Raw genomic sequence first — 16,775 nt, forward strand, 5'->3', positions numbered from 1 at the left:
TGGACATGCAGACTCCATGCAGAAAGATCCTGGGAAGACAGGGACGCAAACCAGGATCTTCTAGCTGCAAGGCGAAAGTGCTAAAACCATCCACTGTGCAGCCCCTGTGAAGATATTTAATTAAAATTCAGCCATTTCCGGCACCCAAATAGCTTAACTGGTTGAGCGAGTGACCCACAAACAGAAGCTATAGTCCCTGATGCAGCGGCCATGTTCGATTCCAGCTCGTGGCCCTATGCTGCAGGTCTTCTCCCTACTTTCCTGTCTGCTTCTCAACTCATTACCTGTCAAATAAGGCCAAAAATGGTAAAGATCATTTAGAAAATAAATAAAACTGCTGTTTCCAGCTAGAATAGTCATTTACCACGTTAACAATGTCTGGACTGTATTTTTGATTAATTTAAAGTTATCTTCATTTAAAAAATGCTTTTCTTTCAAAAAGGACATTTCTCTGTGACCCCAAGCTTTTGAACGGTAGTGTATATCACAACAATGCCATGAAAACTACCAAAATTATTAGGGAACAATATAAAATAATGCACACAGACCATTCACTGTCAGTAGAATCCAGCTATTAGCCTGGAGCAGGCATTTAAAACATCAACACTCATCACTGCCTCCTCTCACTCCGATGCAGATACATTTTATGTGGTCACATTTGTCGCTGCATCTAATTAAAAGCTTTTAATATTACTGTCAACTTCCTGATTTGTGTTGCTTTGTGCCGAGATGAAGAGAATAGTCGGTTGATTTAGTGCGACTGTGAGTTCGGTATGTGTGTTTCTCTCAGTCCAGCGTAGCACAGAAGGGAACAGACCTTGTTTTGTTTGGCCCGATGGGGAGGTTGGTGTTCGAGGGTGTCACTCAACTTGTACTTGCAGACCTTTAGACCTGGATTTATAGCCTGCTCACCGCTGAGTGCTGCCAGCCGCTGACCCTGTCCAGCACTTTCTAAAGTCTCCCTTTCTCTTCACACCCATACATACCGATCAAAAAGCCAGAAAGCCTCTTCTTGAGTGGCAAGCCTGCGTGGTGAAGATGTGTGTTTCTCCGTGGGTGAATGAAGAATCACACCTGACCGTGTAGAGGTGATTCCCTCAGGTTTGACCCGGCTGAACTGGAGGATGACTGAATTAACCCTCAGAGCCCCAAGCAGGTTCTGGGTACTTTTTGTTTTCTGCTCCTGTCACTCATTTTTACTCCCGTCTAAAGTATAGAAACAACACAACCGTGACGGGAAGTTGGGAGAACTCAACAATGTGATTTGTGAAGTGAAACAAAGTTAGAAAGTCACAAATCTTTAAAAGAAAAAAAACTAAAGTTGAATTTCTTTAATGATTTAATCAAAGAAAAAAAATAGAATATATGCAAACTTAGTCCAAGTGCCCACAATACAGTGGAGAAAAAAACTGTGACTCAACATACCGGTACTATGGATATTTTGCTTTTTAAAACTGTACCTAAGGTTTTATATGTGTTATACAAGTATGCACCATTTACCTGCAATTCTACAGAGTTCAGTGGAAAAGTCCCTGAATTTTTGGAACATGACTATAGGTCGCAGCTGAATCACTAATGACTTCTTGGCTGCATTCATGAGTGAAGAATTTTTTGCTTTTTACAGAATCTGATTGACCAAAACAGTTTCTGTGCTTAAAAATAAGGTAATTATGGGTGTGTGTTTTTTTTAAGATAAAATGCTTTTCAAAACTGACGGCAGGTTTTGGAGTTGAGGAAGTTAAACATGATTAAAGTCTTTTTTTTTTTAAAGTACAGATTGTTTTACCTTTTGGCCAAACTGAATCAGTTAAAAAGGAAAAACTGCACCGAATGACAGATTATCCATGATTAGTATTCAGTTTAGGAATCCTTTTATAAAACAACCTGTCTTCCCTCCTTGTTCAAATCAACTTGTAAGAGAAATAATAAAAAGATTTGGTGAAGACTAGAATGTAGCAGAGTTTAAAGCCGTTAAAGCTGTGTTTGTTTCTTTCCGTTTGTGTTCCTGCAGCGACATGTCGAATGCCAGTTGACTCCCAGTATTGTCACAATCTGTGGGAATGCACTGATGGGAAAATTAGCACTGCACCTCTTTGATAGTGCACATTATCCTGTTTGAGCTGTTTTGGCGTGAGAAAGCAAAAGGATCTAGAAATGGTGCATACTTACGGAGATGGTTCCTTCAAGTTTAGACAGAATACTTTTACTGCCGGACAAGTGGATCGATGTAATGGACTTTTAATGACGGTAACTGTAAGGTCTTCCTCAGTTTTCGTGTCTCGTTATGGCTCGTCGTGAATCATAAACGCTGAACAAACCCGGCGCTGCTGTCAGTCTTTCACTAGGCATCGCTCTGCTTCTCAAAAGAACCCTGTAACCTTAACACACACATAAATTTCACCTTTCTGAAACCGGCCAGTGAAGCGTTCAACTTGGAGACTGCGGGTCGGTATTGGGGATTAGACAGGCATGCACGGACACAGAAGACGCTTTTGGGTTTCTCTCCTCCGCCTCAGTTTTCTGTCATATTTATGCCTTCACCAGCCAGGAAGCGGGTGAAAGCAAACTTTTTAAGTGAATTCAAATAAAGTTTAGTTTGGCTGGCGAGCGTTTAGTAGAAAGCAGTGCTACAAATACACTTTATATGTATATAAAGAGTAAGAGAAAGAAGAGGGGAGGGACGTGGTGCACAGAGCGAGAGAAAGGGAAAGTTTTTCTGGCGTGAACATGACAGTCAGTTTTACTCATCTAGTGAGTATTGTACACCGAGTTTTATATTTTGCTAATGGCAAGTGTTGATTACACAAACACCTTAAACTCCTTTCCCCTTTAACCTGCTGTACCCACTAATCAGACCATTATAATGACACTCAAATGCATGCAGTTGTGTGTTTTTTTTAATCCTCTATGGATGCTGTAGCTTGCAAATCTCAGAAATGCAAACATGGTTTTAGGAAACTCTCTCTTCTCAATAAAATTTCCCTCAGGATTAATAAAATGTCTGTCTGTAATATATACTAAAGCTGTGCTCTATATACAGTCAACCCCGAAATTATTCATACCTCTCGCAGATTTTCGTTTAAAGTTACTTTAATTTCAACCGGCAATTTTTTTGATTGGAAATGGCACAGGTGTTTCCCAAAACATAATAAGACGATGCACAAGAGGCATCATTGTGGAAAAAATTGTTTCTCAGCTTTTATTTACATTTCAAAATTACTTTAAGTCCAAATTTGCTAGGGGTGTAAATAATTCCGGGCTGGACTGTACACTACCGTTCAAAAGTTTGGGGTCACCAAGGCAACTTCATGTTTTCCATGAAACTCACATTTTTATTCATGTGCTAACATAACTACACAAGGGTTTTCTAATCATCAATGAGCCTTTCAACACCATCAGCTAACACAATGTAGCATTAGAACACAGGAGTGATGGTTGCTGGAAATATCCTCTGTACCCCTATGGAGATATTCCGTTAAAAATAAAAATATGGACATTTCTAAGTGACCCCAAACTTTTGAACGATACTGTAACTGCCAAATAAATAGTTATTCTGTCGTGCTGTACTCTGGGAAAATGGATAGAATTGATGCATGCAAATTGTGGAATATTCCCTCTTTCATTTTGTATCAAAGACAAAAACTTTCCTTGAGCACAGACGCTAAGTGAATTTTCATACCTGTGTCACACATGTGGATATTTACGGAGAACGGTCCAAATGAGATGCATGTAAAAGTAAAGTCAGCGATTCTAATCTAATACAGTTTTTGTCACGTTCGGTGAATATTTCCTGACTAACTGCCCGTCCTGCAAGTGTGCGGAACAAAAATAATCCAGTGTTTAAATACAGCCCAGTGATGCATGATACTGGATTTTTGCCAATACCTGATGTGCAGAAAACACATTTTAGTCGACTGCTGATGCTGATAGTGATATTTACACTTATTTTTCCTTTTATATGCAGAAAATGTTGTGTCTCTCACTCTCTTGGGGAATTAATATATTATTAAACCTATTCTTACTCGGAAGACCCACCAGCAGATGACATGTATTGTGTGCTGTTTTTAGTTTCATGTAACATTTTCAAACAAATTGGAAGCTTTTAGCCCAATAGGCATTATCAGGCTGTGAGTGCATCTCAACGAGCCGACTGAGCCACACAACACCGCTTAAGAATGTCCTGCACATGATCAAGGTTGTGCATGTTCATGCACAGAGACCAGGGTTAAAAAGGAGGATGATGAAGGATGTGATGCATGCTAAATGTGCTAACCGGCTAGATATCACGGATGCCACCTTTATGTGCTCATTTTTTTCCTCTATTTCACATCCGGCTAAACAAGCAAACATGCAAAATGTTTTACACAGTCTGGTTCAAGCAAATGTTTAGTTTTTTGCAGATTTGGAGAAAAATGAAATGTCACAATTTTGTGCTTGGATTTGGTGAGGTTTTCAGACTGATTGGCACATCACAGAGAAGTTAGGAGTCAGTAGAAAGTTGGAAAAACCACCAATTCTTTTGATTTTTACCGTTTCTGGCTCCGGTAAATGGTGTAATTTTGGCAGTTTGTTCAAGCGCAACATGCTGGTGATTTGGGGTTTCAGACAGTTAAAAATGAGTACATTTATTTTACTTTTTTTTGCAAAAGCTTGACAGATCATTTCACCATTTGGCCACACATCAGGAAAACATCAGTTTAGGCATCTGCACGTACACGTGAACTTGCAGGTGCTGCTCGTACTGCAGCACACATTAAGCCGGGATCTGCTGCTAAAAATGAAGAAGAAATGTCAAAAAATATCATCGTATTTGTGACCGTCGCTTCTGTGAACATCACAGCACATCCACAGCACTTGTAGTAGCGAATTTAAAAAGCACCATTTCAGTTGTAAACTTTTATGGCTCTTGTTTATGTTCACTGTATTGCCTAGCCCATTGAACCGGTCCGACCTGCCATCTTTCTTTACTTAAATGTTGTTAAAACACGTTATGCTGAATCACACGTGTTTTTTACACATGTATGCACACGCACAGACCTACCATAGTGAGGAAACTGACGCACAAACCATGCGTATTCAAACGCTTTTTTTTTTGCTTTCTTCTAGCACGACAGCCATGTAAGTGTGAGTTTTGGAACCAACTCGCCACTCCTTTCACACTAATCCACCCAGTTCCTGTTGAAGGATATTAAAAACAGTTAAATTTATCATCTTCGACAGATTTAGCAGAAGCGACTCCTTGCCCAGAAGTGACAGAATCCATGCTTTGGGGCAGCTGACCAAATGTCAAACAGAATGGAAATCAGGCCACTGCTGGTCAAGCTGTCACTCAGCATTTTAAAAGGACTAACAGGGTTGCGAGGTTTGCACCAGTCTGAGTCCTGAGCAAAGCTGGTCATGTGGAAAAATACTTACACTGCCCGTTTATTCCCTTACCTCGCACCTATACAGGTTTTTTTTCAATTCGTTATTTGCTCGTGCACTGTTTCAGCTGAGGGACGCATAAACACACCTTTATATTTAACACTAAAAGCTGTCAGTCAAAGATAATCTCATGTTTACGGGGTGATGATAGAATAATATTTTGCATGCATCCAACACCTCCAGCTGACAGGCCTCATTAGCAGGTGACGGCAGGACAACTTGGCCTACTTTCTCCGCATTCCCTCTGCCTTCGGTACGGCAGCGTCGGGGAAAACTAAGAACTGCCTTCAGCAGACCCCAAAACAACTCCCAACTGGCGTCACATCCAGCCTAAATGCCAAAACAATCAGATGGCTTATAATTTCCTCAGCGCTGGCAAAACAGGCAGTTCTCCCTGCTGAGGAGAGGTGAGCCATGCGCTGTTTATTTACCTGCTTTCTGACATGCACGCCAGCTTCTAATTGGGTTTAAGGGTCAATAAAGGGATAATAGTTTTGACTAAATGGAAATTTAAGAAAGAAAAGGCTCGCTCATTTGATTTTAATTGGAAGAGGGCAAGATTTAGAAAAGCAGGAATTAGATTAATACGTTATTATTGTTACAACTTCTTGTCGAGGCATTCAGTGACGGTAAATGATTATCTTTTGTTTGCATTCCTTATTTTGTGGGGTATTACAATCTGAAATATTTTTGACAAATAGCTTTATGTCATTACATAATAGAAGCAATTAGCATTACCAATTAGCATCTGCATGCCTGAGAGGCTGCTATTGCCCTCTCCAGAGAGACGGCCAAACACTAAAACAACACAGGGTAATTATGTTTCATTAGTGCATTTGTTTTTACCACATGAAAAGAGAGCAGATGGAAAGAAAATTACCAACGCACCAACGCCGTTAAACTGCAACTGCTGTTCAAGGCTTGCTGAGCAATGAGGGTTATAACCCAAGAGAAAACTCAGATAAATTTGTGGCCAATGGTTTGTGACTGGGCTTATGTGTGCGATTGTACTGAATGACTCTGCAAACGTGTTCTGCAAAGTTGAGATTTGTCAGTTAAATAAACTGTAAATCCCTTTGAAATAACATTTCAAGAAATTGGCCGAGTTTCTGCTAAGTTGCATTTCAGCAAAATTGTACATCTACAGTAAACCGAGGACTGACAAACTGCATGTGCACAAGGGTTTTCTAATCATCAGTGAGCCTTTCAACACCATTAGCTAACACAATGTAGCATTAGAACACAGGAGTGATGGTTGCTGGAAATGTTCCTCTGTACCCCTACGGAGATATTCCATTAAAAATCAGCCGTTTCCAGCTAGAATAGTCATTCACCATATTAATGTCTAGACTGTGTTTCTGATTCATTTAATGTTATCTTCACTGAAAAAAAATGCTTTATCGGAGTTACCCCCAACTTTGGAACAGTAGTATTTTGGAACATGCATACAGATAAAGCAAAGAGCATAATGTTCCACACACAGTCTCATAATACAGAACATGTTTAGCTTAGATATTATTGTTACTAGTAATATAGACTAAATAAGACACTCTCATCTCTTTTAGTCAGATGATAAAGGTTGTAATGTCTTTTTAAACTTTAAAGGTTCTCATTTTTTAAACAGAATAATATAAGTCTTGCAAGTCTCCAGATTGTGTCAAAAGTGTTAAATTTCAACTCAAATTATTGCACAGATCATTTATTCCACCATGCCTATAAAGCCTCTCCTTTTAGCCTTATCCCAGACAGTGTATGTAACTTTAAATCCAGCCAAGCTGCTCCTTTCAGGATGAGGGGCTGAACTCACATCTCAATGTCCATCCACTCTGTTCAATCAGTGGCAAACAGGAGCTTAAAGGAGGAGGGGGAGGAGCTAACTGGGGGTGGTGCTTATCCTCTTGTGACATCACAACAGGCAGCAAACCTGAATGGTAGATTCAGAGACACACTTTCTGATGTATAAAGAAAAGAAAGAATTGAGGGAATGTTCTTTGTTCTTATTTTGTGGATAACGAACCAAACTCAGGACGTCCAATTACGCTGGAAAGCAATTAGACATTACATTGTTGCAGGTTATCACCCCTTTAAAAGTGTCTGGCTGATGGTTTTGCACTTGCACTGGAGTGAACTGAGCTAAGATTTTCCCACACGTTTCAGTATTAATCCCACGCTAGAATGCTAAGCTAACTGACTTGACTAACAAACATATGGGATCGCATAAAATATTAAGTCTATTAATTTCATATGATTTGCTACAGTAATTAGCAAGCCATAGAAGTGCTAGTAGACTGGATTTTGCTACCTTTGGATAAACCTGAAATAGCTTTTATCCAACCAGCCTTTGCTGTAAAGTAAACAACCCAGTTATTTAACAAACAGATACGAGTGTGGTGTTAATCTTCCCAGCTATTTCTCAGCAAACGAAGCAAATACACCCAGTGTCTTTTAAGTTTATGGTGTAAAAATCACCCCTAAGCTTGATTAGTCTGTCTGGTTCTTTCGTCTTTTATGTTCTGTATAGTCCAGAATACATCAGCTCAGTTGTTTTTAGGAACTGTGTGTTGTTTTAAGAGGTTGCCAAGACACTGATGGTGGCTGGTTGTGGTAACTTTTATGCAAGTGCCTGTAGTGGTATGTGAATGGGTGGGTGGCTCAGGGCCCACAGCCACTGGGTGGTACCCTAGCTGATGCTTTTCAAAGCAGTCGAGTGCGTACAGTATAATTTATAGAGATCATTGTCGGAATAAATAGAGGTCCTCTGACAGAATTAGGTGTCCGCTCAGAACATGTAAACCGAATGGCCCACTTTAATCAGCCCAGTTCACCCAGAAAGACCTTTAATCTGGATCCTTTCATGACCAAAATAGAAACACAATAATTGCAACCCTGCTACTCGAGCGTTTTTGGGTCTTTGCCCTTCCTTGTATCCTCGTATCTGCGCCCTGGTGTTGTGAGTCTATTCTGGAAGTTTCTTTGTTTACTTTGGTGAGTGTTAAATGACTCCACATTCCTCAGTTTACTGCCACAGAACACCTAACATGTCGAGCGCTTGTTTCCGTTCCACCGGCCACATATGCACTTGCCATCAAGCAGCAGGTCTGTGCGGTTGCGAAAAATCAAGCAATTATTTTCCAATCCTCTGACTTTTTCTGAGTTGAGTCTGGGGTGGCAAATGCATCGGCCAAAGTCAAGTAACTGGTTGTTATGGGACTTGTTAAACAGAAACATGTTGCCTGGTGGTCAGCGACATACCTTGTTCGAGGAAATCTGCCTATCTTTACTCTGACTGAGTTCACCACAGCCCTCATTTCATGGCAATGAAAAAGTATATAGTGGTTTAAAATAGCAGCTTTAAATATACAGCAGTGCAGATAGAGCGGCAATGCCCAACCCATGTAGTTAAAACCACTATGTGCTGTTTTTGGGGAAATCTATTGCGTTGCTCTTTTAAGTTTTATGTAGCATGTGCCCTTTTTTGGGGTTCAGTTGAGTTGAATCCAGTTTTTCTGATGTTTTCTAGAAACAGTCTATTTGTAAAAGTCTTCTTCGAGTGCATCTCACGTCTTTAAAGCAGCTGTATTCTAGTTTTTTTTTTTTTATAACAACTATGGACCGCATGATTATGTTTATGTGAAAAGGGTTATGGTAGCAATAAAACCCACAGACAAATACAGTATCGCCTGACTGCGCAGCTCAAACTCACTTCTGTGGAGCATTTTTGCTTCTTTTAACTAATTGTTTTAGCTTTCTGTCCCCGTTCTTGAACAATAGTGCAACAGGCAGCTCTTTTTAAACCCACTGAACTCTCATTGTCCAGAATTAAATGCAGACACAAAGTTGCCACCTGGTTGGTTAAGATAGTGAAGCATTAACAGCCATAGAGACTGATTTTTTTCTGGAGATGGTGGGGACCAAAATGGAGCTAAAAGGAGAGTGCATATTAGATTTACATAAGCCGCTGTACTCAAACATGACTCTTAATTAATCTTAATGTTGCCTCGAATCTGTTGGATGTGTAATTAAGAAAACCGTTGCATTGTAATTTGTTTAAGATGCTCCCAAGTGGCCAAAAATTGGGTTTTAAGGTTTGAAGACTTAGCTAATTGCTATTACCCACTGTATTCAATACGTGGCCTTTGATTGCACTTTCTGGGAACATATTTAATGCTCCAGTTAGCCATTTTTTAATGTTTCCCTAGTTATCTAGTTGCAGAAATGATCTCAGCAGGTGACAAATATTATTTTTCCAGACACTATGAATGTGATCTAAGGGTAATGTCAGGTGTGGGTTTTCCAAAGACTTTAGAAGTTTTTCCGTTTTTTGTAAAGAGATACCAAAACACAGATTATCATCTTCTCTAGCCTCCAGCTTTCATGATTCTTGGGGTCTTTCATTTGCTCTGCTCAGACCTGCTCACGCCAAAACCCCTGAAAAACCACAGGAATTTGTGTGATTCTGCTTAAACACAATTGTAGTGCATGCATATATGCTCTATTAGATGGATTTAAGATATCTTTTCCTATACACTACCATTCAAATGTTTGGAGTCACTTCGAAATGTCCTTATTTTTGAAAGAAAAGCAGTTTTTTTTCAATGAAGATAACAATCTAGACATTGTTGATGTGGTAAATGACTATTCTAGTCGGAGAAAGCTGATTTTTAATGAAACATCTCCATAGGGTACAGAGGAACATTTCCATCAACCATCACTCCTGTGTTCTAATGCTACATTGTGTTAGCTAATAGTGTTGAAAGGCTCATTGATAATGAATAAAAGTGTGAGTTTTCATTTTTAAACATGAAATTGTGTGGATGACTCCACACTTTTGAATGGTAGTTTTTGTTTCATTTATTTGTTTCATTGCGCTGTAACACTATGCTGTGTTGAGTCAAAGAGCTGCATTATACTCCAATGTTAGCTTCACACAAGCCAGAAAGAATGCATTTATTTTTGTTTAGGCAAAGATAGATTTAACAGAGGCACTCCACATATCTGAAGGCCAAGCTAAATAAAGAAGAAACCTGGAAAGAGATCAGGTAACACCTCCTACTCTCCATCCAATCAACGCCTTACGCAACACTTCTATATCTCTGCTTGTCATTCAGAAAGTCATAACTCTGCATCGAAGACAAAAGGCTTGATTCAACGTCTTCTTTTAAAAATGCGAGCACTGAGTCTGACACATTCAAGTTATTGTCCTCATTTTATTACTTGCTGGCAGCAGAGATGGTGCAATATGTTAACATTGACGCTGTTGGATGTGAATCTGCAAAAAAGGAAGATCTCCCCTGCCAATATTCCATATTTTTGAAGGCCTGATCCCCCTTTTGAAGTGCTTATGTAGGTAAATGGGATGTATCCCCCGCTCTTTTATTGGACACATCTGCTCTAGACTTACTGGTAGTCGTGACTCCATCCTAAGAGAATGAGATATTTCAAAGATGTAGAGTTGAAGGGGTTTAATATATCGATGCAAAAGGAAGAGTTAAACTCTCAGGTATTCGCCTGAAAAGCATTTTTGAAATATTCTTGTGGAATGTGGTTGTCCCCAGTGGAAAGCAAACTCAACCTCAGCCAAATCTCACACCTCTGTCTCAGAATGTGCTCTCCTTCTCTGAAACCCCCTTTTGTCCACCACCACCACTCGTTTCTTTCTGTCTTTCCTGGCCTTCCTCTTTTTTTTTAAAGCTTTTCTTTCAACACTCATCTCTAAGGTGAAGGCAGGAGTGCAAACTGTTCCTGACGGCACATCGTACTCCGCCAGAAAAATGAGAGTGAGTGCTACAATCCACATCCTGCCATCACCTGTCACACTTAAAGACTCTTCACCATCTAGATCTCCTTTGTCATGTTTGCTTTCCAATCAACAGGTCCTTCAAAGCTGCAGCTGAGTTGTACTGCAGCAGTAGCGGTTCAAAGTTGTAGCCCTAACCCTGTTCAAATGTTCTGGTCTGCTGGAGAAACCACATTTTCCAGATGTTTCTGAAAAGACATCTTGAGTGAATGCAGCACCAGTCCAACGTTAACAAAGACTTTATCCAAAAACACATAAATGTCCCGGCTTTCCAAGAAGTTGTACTTTTTCCTGTCCGGTCACGACTGAGGTTGAGTCCTTACTCTCAGCAAGGGATTGGTCCTGCGGAGAAGTCAACAAGGCGTGGTTAGTGGTGTTAATTGCATGGCTGGAGACTGATGGCTTGTATCTGACTGGTGTGTGTTTGAAAAGACGTACCGATGGACCAAAATTCAAACATTTCCCTGCAGCTACTTTGAGCCGGAGAGGGTCAGGAATGCAACCCGCAACACAGTAAACTACAATGTCTACTGACTTTTAACAAGAGGTGGAAGGTCTTGTCAGGACCTCAGATAGAACTAGCTTGAGGTTAAATGGGTAACTCTATAGTTTAGTGCTATTTCCTACGCACACTGTGTTACTGCATCCCTTGAAAAGCCATCAGTTGTCTGGTTCGCTGGCCCAGATCCTGCTTGTGTAGTGTTTCCAATGACCTGCCCAGAACAACTTGCCTGCCACTTGGCCCGACCAGCACCTTTTTTTTTCCCTGCTGCAACCAGACTGGTTTGGACCTTAGGCTGATGTTGCGCCAGCTGGACCTACCTGCCCTATAAATCCATCCATCTGCACTGCAAAAAAGCTAATTCTTTACCGCAAATTCTCACCCTAAGAATTGCCACACTCTCTTCCACTGTTTATCCAACTTTTCTCTCCCTTCTTCCATCTGTCTTTTTTTTTTCCATTGGCTGCTGCTTATTCTTTCTACAAGTTCATGCTATGTATCTACCACCCCTCTCTTCTCTCTCTTTCTCTTTGCCTCTTCTATGTAAATTCTTTCCTGGACAGCAAAATCTGAGCAAACAGATGCGGCCTCTGTGTTGTCCTGCCCGACTGCAGTGGCCGTGCATGACACAAACACACACAAATGTGCCACCGGGTGCATTGGCTGCACGGCGCTGCCAGCTGGAACATTTCGCGTCTCTAATCACTACATGCAGTTCCATTACATACTCAACCGCAGGATTTCAAAACCGCTGTCTCCCTGAGCCCTCCTGTACCACCCTCCACTTGTTCACGCGCACGTTCATCTGCATGTTTTGCTGTTTATACATGTGAGCATGCACTGTGAACAAGTTCGTGAGTTTTTATATCGTATGCAAGGTGCTGCTTTTCTTATACAACTGCTTTCGGTATGAAAAGTATGTATATTGGATGCCAATTTCTTTTATAATTTATGGTGCCTGGAGGTTATACTTAACAGATCTGAGACAAAAAATGTTTGTCTCTTCATGAAGCTTGCTATACGGAGTGCATAGCTGAATGCTACAAAAAGAATAGAAGCATGACAGAGATATCAAAAAACTCTAAATGCATTCAAAGAACAGGTTAAAGGTGTTGTAATATTGAAATCACAGGATTTGGAGCTGTTGTCAGTGTTCTCTGTTCCTTTTGAATGCGGCTGCTTTCAATAGTCTTTCCAAAAACAGAAAAGCAAGTGTCTCCAGGGCAGCCAAGCACAAATTTAGAAGCCATCATTATCAACGTGCCTTGTGCAAGTGTCTTTGAGCCTCTCTTCTTGCGCAGTAAGATGACCCTTACAACTTATCCGTCTATCTTCTCGCATGTTTCATAACAGGTTGTTGTGCATCCACTATGTAGCCTGGTGTCGCCCTTTCTATAATTAGCCCTTCTGTACTAATGAGGTGTTTCTGAAGGGCTGGAGCGAACCACTGACCACCAGCTAACGTAGCCTAGCCCACATCGGCAAATTAAAGAGAGGCTCCATCTTCAAGGCCGGGCTTAGCCGGAGCCAGCGCTCGCAGACGGCAGCCCGAGTGCGCTTGAGTTAGAAGTAAACACACAAAACACTCAAAAAAAAACTCCAGAACAAGCACATTTTGTTTTTTTTCTGATGTTGTGATACTCCATGTTGGAATTATACGCTTGGTGTTTCCTGTTAGTGTAGTTAAACAAAAGAATTCAATGCTGAAAACGTGCCAGTAAACTTTAAGTGACCACAATCCATTGCACTTTATTGCTTCTTATTGTGTGCACAGCATGTGGACATTATAATGAGAATATGAGCCATTAATGCTATATTTACTTCATAAAACCTAAATTATAATAAGATATACTTACACTTTTACAGTCAAACCACTCACAATATCATAGATAATTTGGATTCATGATTAAAGAATGCATTTTTTTTCTTTAACTTGCTATTCTATAAAGTGATGAAAGCAGTATTCAGATCCTCTACAGGACTATTCAAATATAAAGTGCACCATAATCACCAGTAGATTCCTGTATAAGATGCATGGTATCGGTAAAAGTGGTACTTTTTAACTACTTTATAAACGATTCCTGCTTTTTTATCGATGTTTTGCAAGTAAAATGTTTATCTGCAAAGTATAATGACTAAAATGGTGAGATTCATGTAGTGAATCAAAAGAACCAAATAACTTTTACTCCACCAAGGAACGTGGTGGAGTTATGTGTCTGTCCGTTCACAACATTACAAAAAAACTGATTGATGGATTTGGATAAAATTTTCAGGGAAGGTCAAAAATGACACAAGGACCAAGTGATTAGATTTTGTTAGTGATGCGGCTTACAGTCTGGATTCACGGATTTGTTAACGATTTCTGTATCATTGCTAGATAGCGTCATGTTGTCACTGTAAGTATGACAACAAGTGACCACGACATCAGCTGCCTGATGATCACATGGTTGCCATCCTGTTACAAATCGACAGCTGCAAACTTATCGGGACTTATCCGTCGGAAATCATACAAGGAATGAGCAGCCTTGGTGGAGTACTGTGCTGTCTAAGCACTTTTCTACTTCCCTATGAGATGTGACAGCAAGTGAAAATGAAGTAACTTTAAAAGTACCTCAAAATTATGCTGTAAGTTGGAGTGGAGAGTTTTTCTTTTTTTTTTTTTGGCATTACTGTGCAAAAACTCTATAGGAATCCTTTGGGGGGTCTAAAAGGAAAATAGACTTCTACACTTTCTGCACCAGCCAATTATGAAGAGCAAAAAAAGTCCACAGTGGGACTAAAATGTCGTGAATCCTACGTGAACTGAACAATAATGAAGAGCTGCAGGAGAAGGGTTTCCATTTTCTTGCGTTTTTTTTTGTTGTTGTTTTTTCTTGCCTTTCCCAGATTTCAGCTTTAAGCAGTATGATTAAATGTACTCAGTTAATCCCCACACTGATTTTTCTTGGCACTTGTATCAGCCTTCAACCTGCACCAAACATAAGCGCGTTCATTAATGCGGACGCACACATCACCCAGTCACACACGGCGGTGGACAAGTTGCTGCCTGTCTATTTATAAGAGCAAAGGATCCCTGTGGGCTGGTCTAAATAAAGGGGGTTGAGGGACCGGCAGAAACTGGGCCCATGTGGGTTACTACTTCTCACAAAACAATTCCCAGCTTTCCCGGCTGTGTTGGGAATGGAAAGCCACACCACTCGAAGCAAGCCCTCGAAGGAGTTTGTGTGTTTCTGGTTGACGTCTATGCTGTGGAATATTAAGTCCTTTTTAAGGAAACGGATGGACGTGTAGAGCGTCCCACTTGGCACTGTCTCCTCATTAGCCAGATGTCCTTTACTTTTCTTTATCTCTTCTCTCCCTCTATCTGTGTTTTTTTTTTCTTCTTTAATCCCTCTGACAATGTCACCTCCCAGACTGGAGTCTTAATGAGTGGGATAGATTCCTGCTTGTATTTATAGGCAGGGCTAAAAGCGTTTACCCACACACAAAATCACACATCTGACACTTTGATTACAGGTCAGTGCAGACTGTCTGAGTTTGTGAACTGTGACCAGCGGCACAGGAGCAAAAAATGACCATGACTGACCGTGAATACACTTTTCTGACAAATGCATGAGCAGAGCCGTTGTGTGGTTTTGTGCTGACGTCTATAGAATATGAGAGACATATTGAGGTGGAAATGTAACCAGGGTCCTGCCCTGAACTAAACCAATAAGTTTGAAATTGGGTGGGGATGTGGTTTTCATTCTGGGTTTAGTTTTGCTGCTCTAGAAGTCGATGAAGCTGCATGCCAGTCATAAACTATGAATAAATGGATGCTTGCCATTCAAAGCCAGAGCGCAATTAGCAGCTAATTGTCACACGCTGCCGTCGGATGACAATGAGCCGATCATCGGGTGAATGAAAGCTAGTTGCTTCTCATTGTGGCCCGGATTTGAAGCCGTGCCCGTGTTTCTGGGAGGCCAGTCAAGGGTGAGCGAGTTTGCCTCACCTTAACGCTGTGGCGCTCCACCGCCGCGCATGAATCGACAGCGTTGGCGTGTGGACGCCTTGTTTGTTTGCCTCGGCCTTTGCATGCATGTGTACAGTAGCAGCGTGTGTGTGTGTGTGAGATATGTTGGACTCAGCAGGGTGCCAGTTGGCAGTACAGTCTTCCAGTGTGCTGCCTCTAACCAAGACGTGACACACTGTGTAGCCTTTACACAGCCAGAGAGGCAGATCGAGCTCCTTCAGCCCTTCCAGACGCCTTCCCTCTGCCCCCTGATGACAGAAACAGAGAGGGAATACACTTGGCACTCCGTAGTTAATACACGGAAACCCACTTTATGAACAAAATTAGGTTCCTAATGACCCATAATAGGTGTATATTTCTTCGTTGCTTCTCCTCCGAGCTTGTGGTTTGGCCAGAAAAGTGTGAGACAGAAAAGGGCCGGCGTGGGCGAAGGCGAAATGACCGAAACGTGCTCAGAAGATTACTGTGTTGTCACAGCAAGTAGACCAGCATGTACTCATCGAGCGCATTTATTAGCTTAATGAGCAACCTTTTTATCACAGCCAGATAGATTTAATGTGCCATCGTGGTAGCTTGAGGGCCTGTTGTTTAAATCAACAATGATATTCGTCTTTCTACCCTTAACGTTAAGTGGCTGATGAAAGATGCAGTAGCCATCGAGGTCAGAGAGAGGCTCTTTCTTCCTTTCCTTCCTACCTTTTTTATTTTACCTTGACTGTAGATTGGGCTGGTTTCATTAGGAGCTGCACAGTGGTTTGGTGATTAGCGCTTTTGCCTTGTAGCTAAAAGATCCCCGGTTTGCATCCCGGCCTTCCTGGAATCTTTCTGCATGGAGTTCATATGTTCTCTGTGTGCATGCGTGGGTTTTTTTCAAATACTTCAGCTTCCTCCCACTGTCCAAAAACATGCTAAGGTGAATTGGTAACTCTAAATCAGGGGTGTCGAACTCATTTTAGTTCAGGTGCCACATTCAGCCCAGTTTGATCTCAAGTGACCAGTACAATCATAGCATAATGACCTATAAATAACTACAGTTCCAA

The 16,775-nt window shown here is 41.0% G+C and overlaps 1 protein-coding gene across 2 annotated transcripts in view; it reads left to right on the plus strand.

Moving 5' to 3' along the window:
* Positions 1-16,775, plus strand: part of usta (uronyl 2-sulfotransferase a) — an 83,043-nt gene that overhangs the window by 4,614 nt on the left and 61,654 nt on the right. The gene's annotated exons all lie outside the window — the stretch shown is intronic.

Source organism: Acanthochromis polyacanthus, chromosome 16 (genome assembly GCF_021347895.1).
Source record: "Acanthochromis polyacanthus isolate Apoly-LR-REF ecotype Palm Island chromosome 16, KAUST_Apoly_ChrSc, whole genome shotgun sequence".
Lineage (NCBI taxonomy): Eukaryota > Metazoa > Chordata > Actinopteri > Pomacentridae > Acanthochromis > Acanthochromis polyacanthus.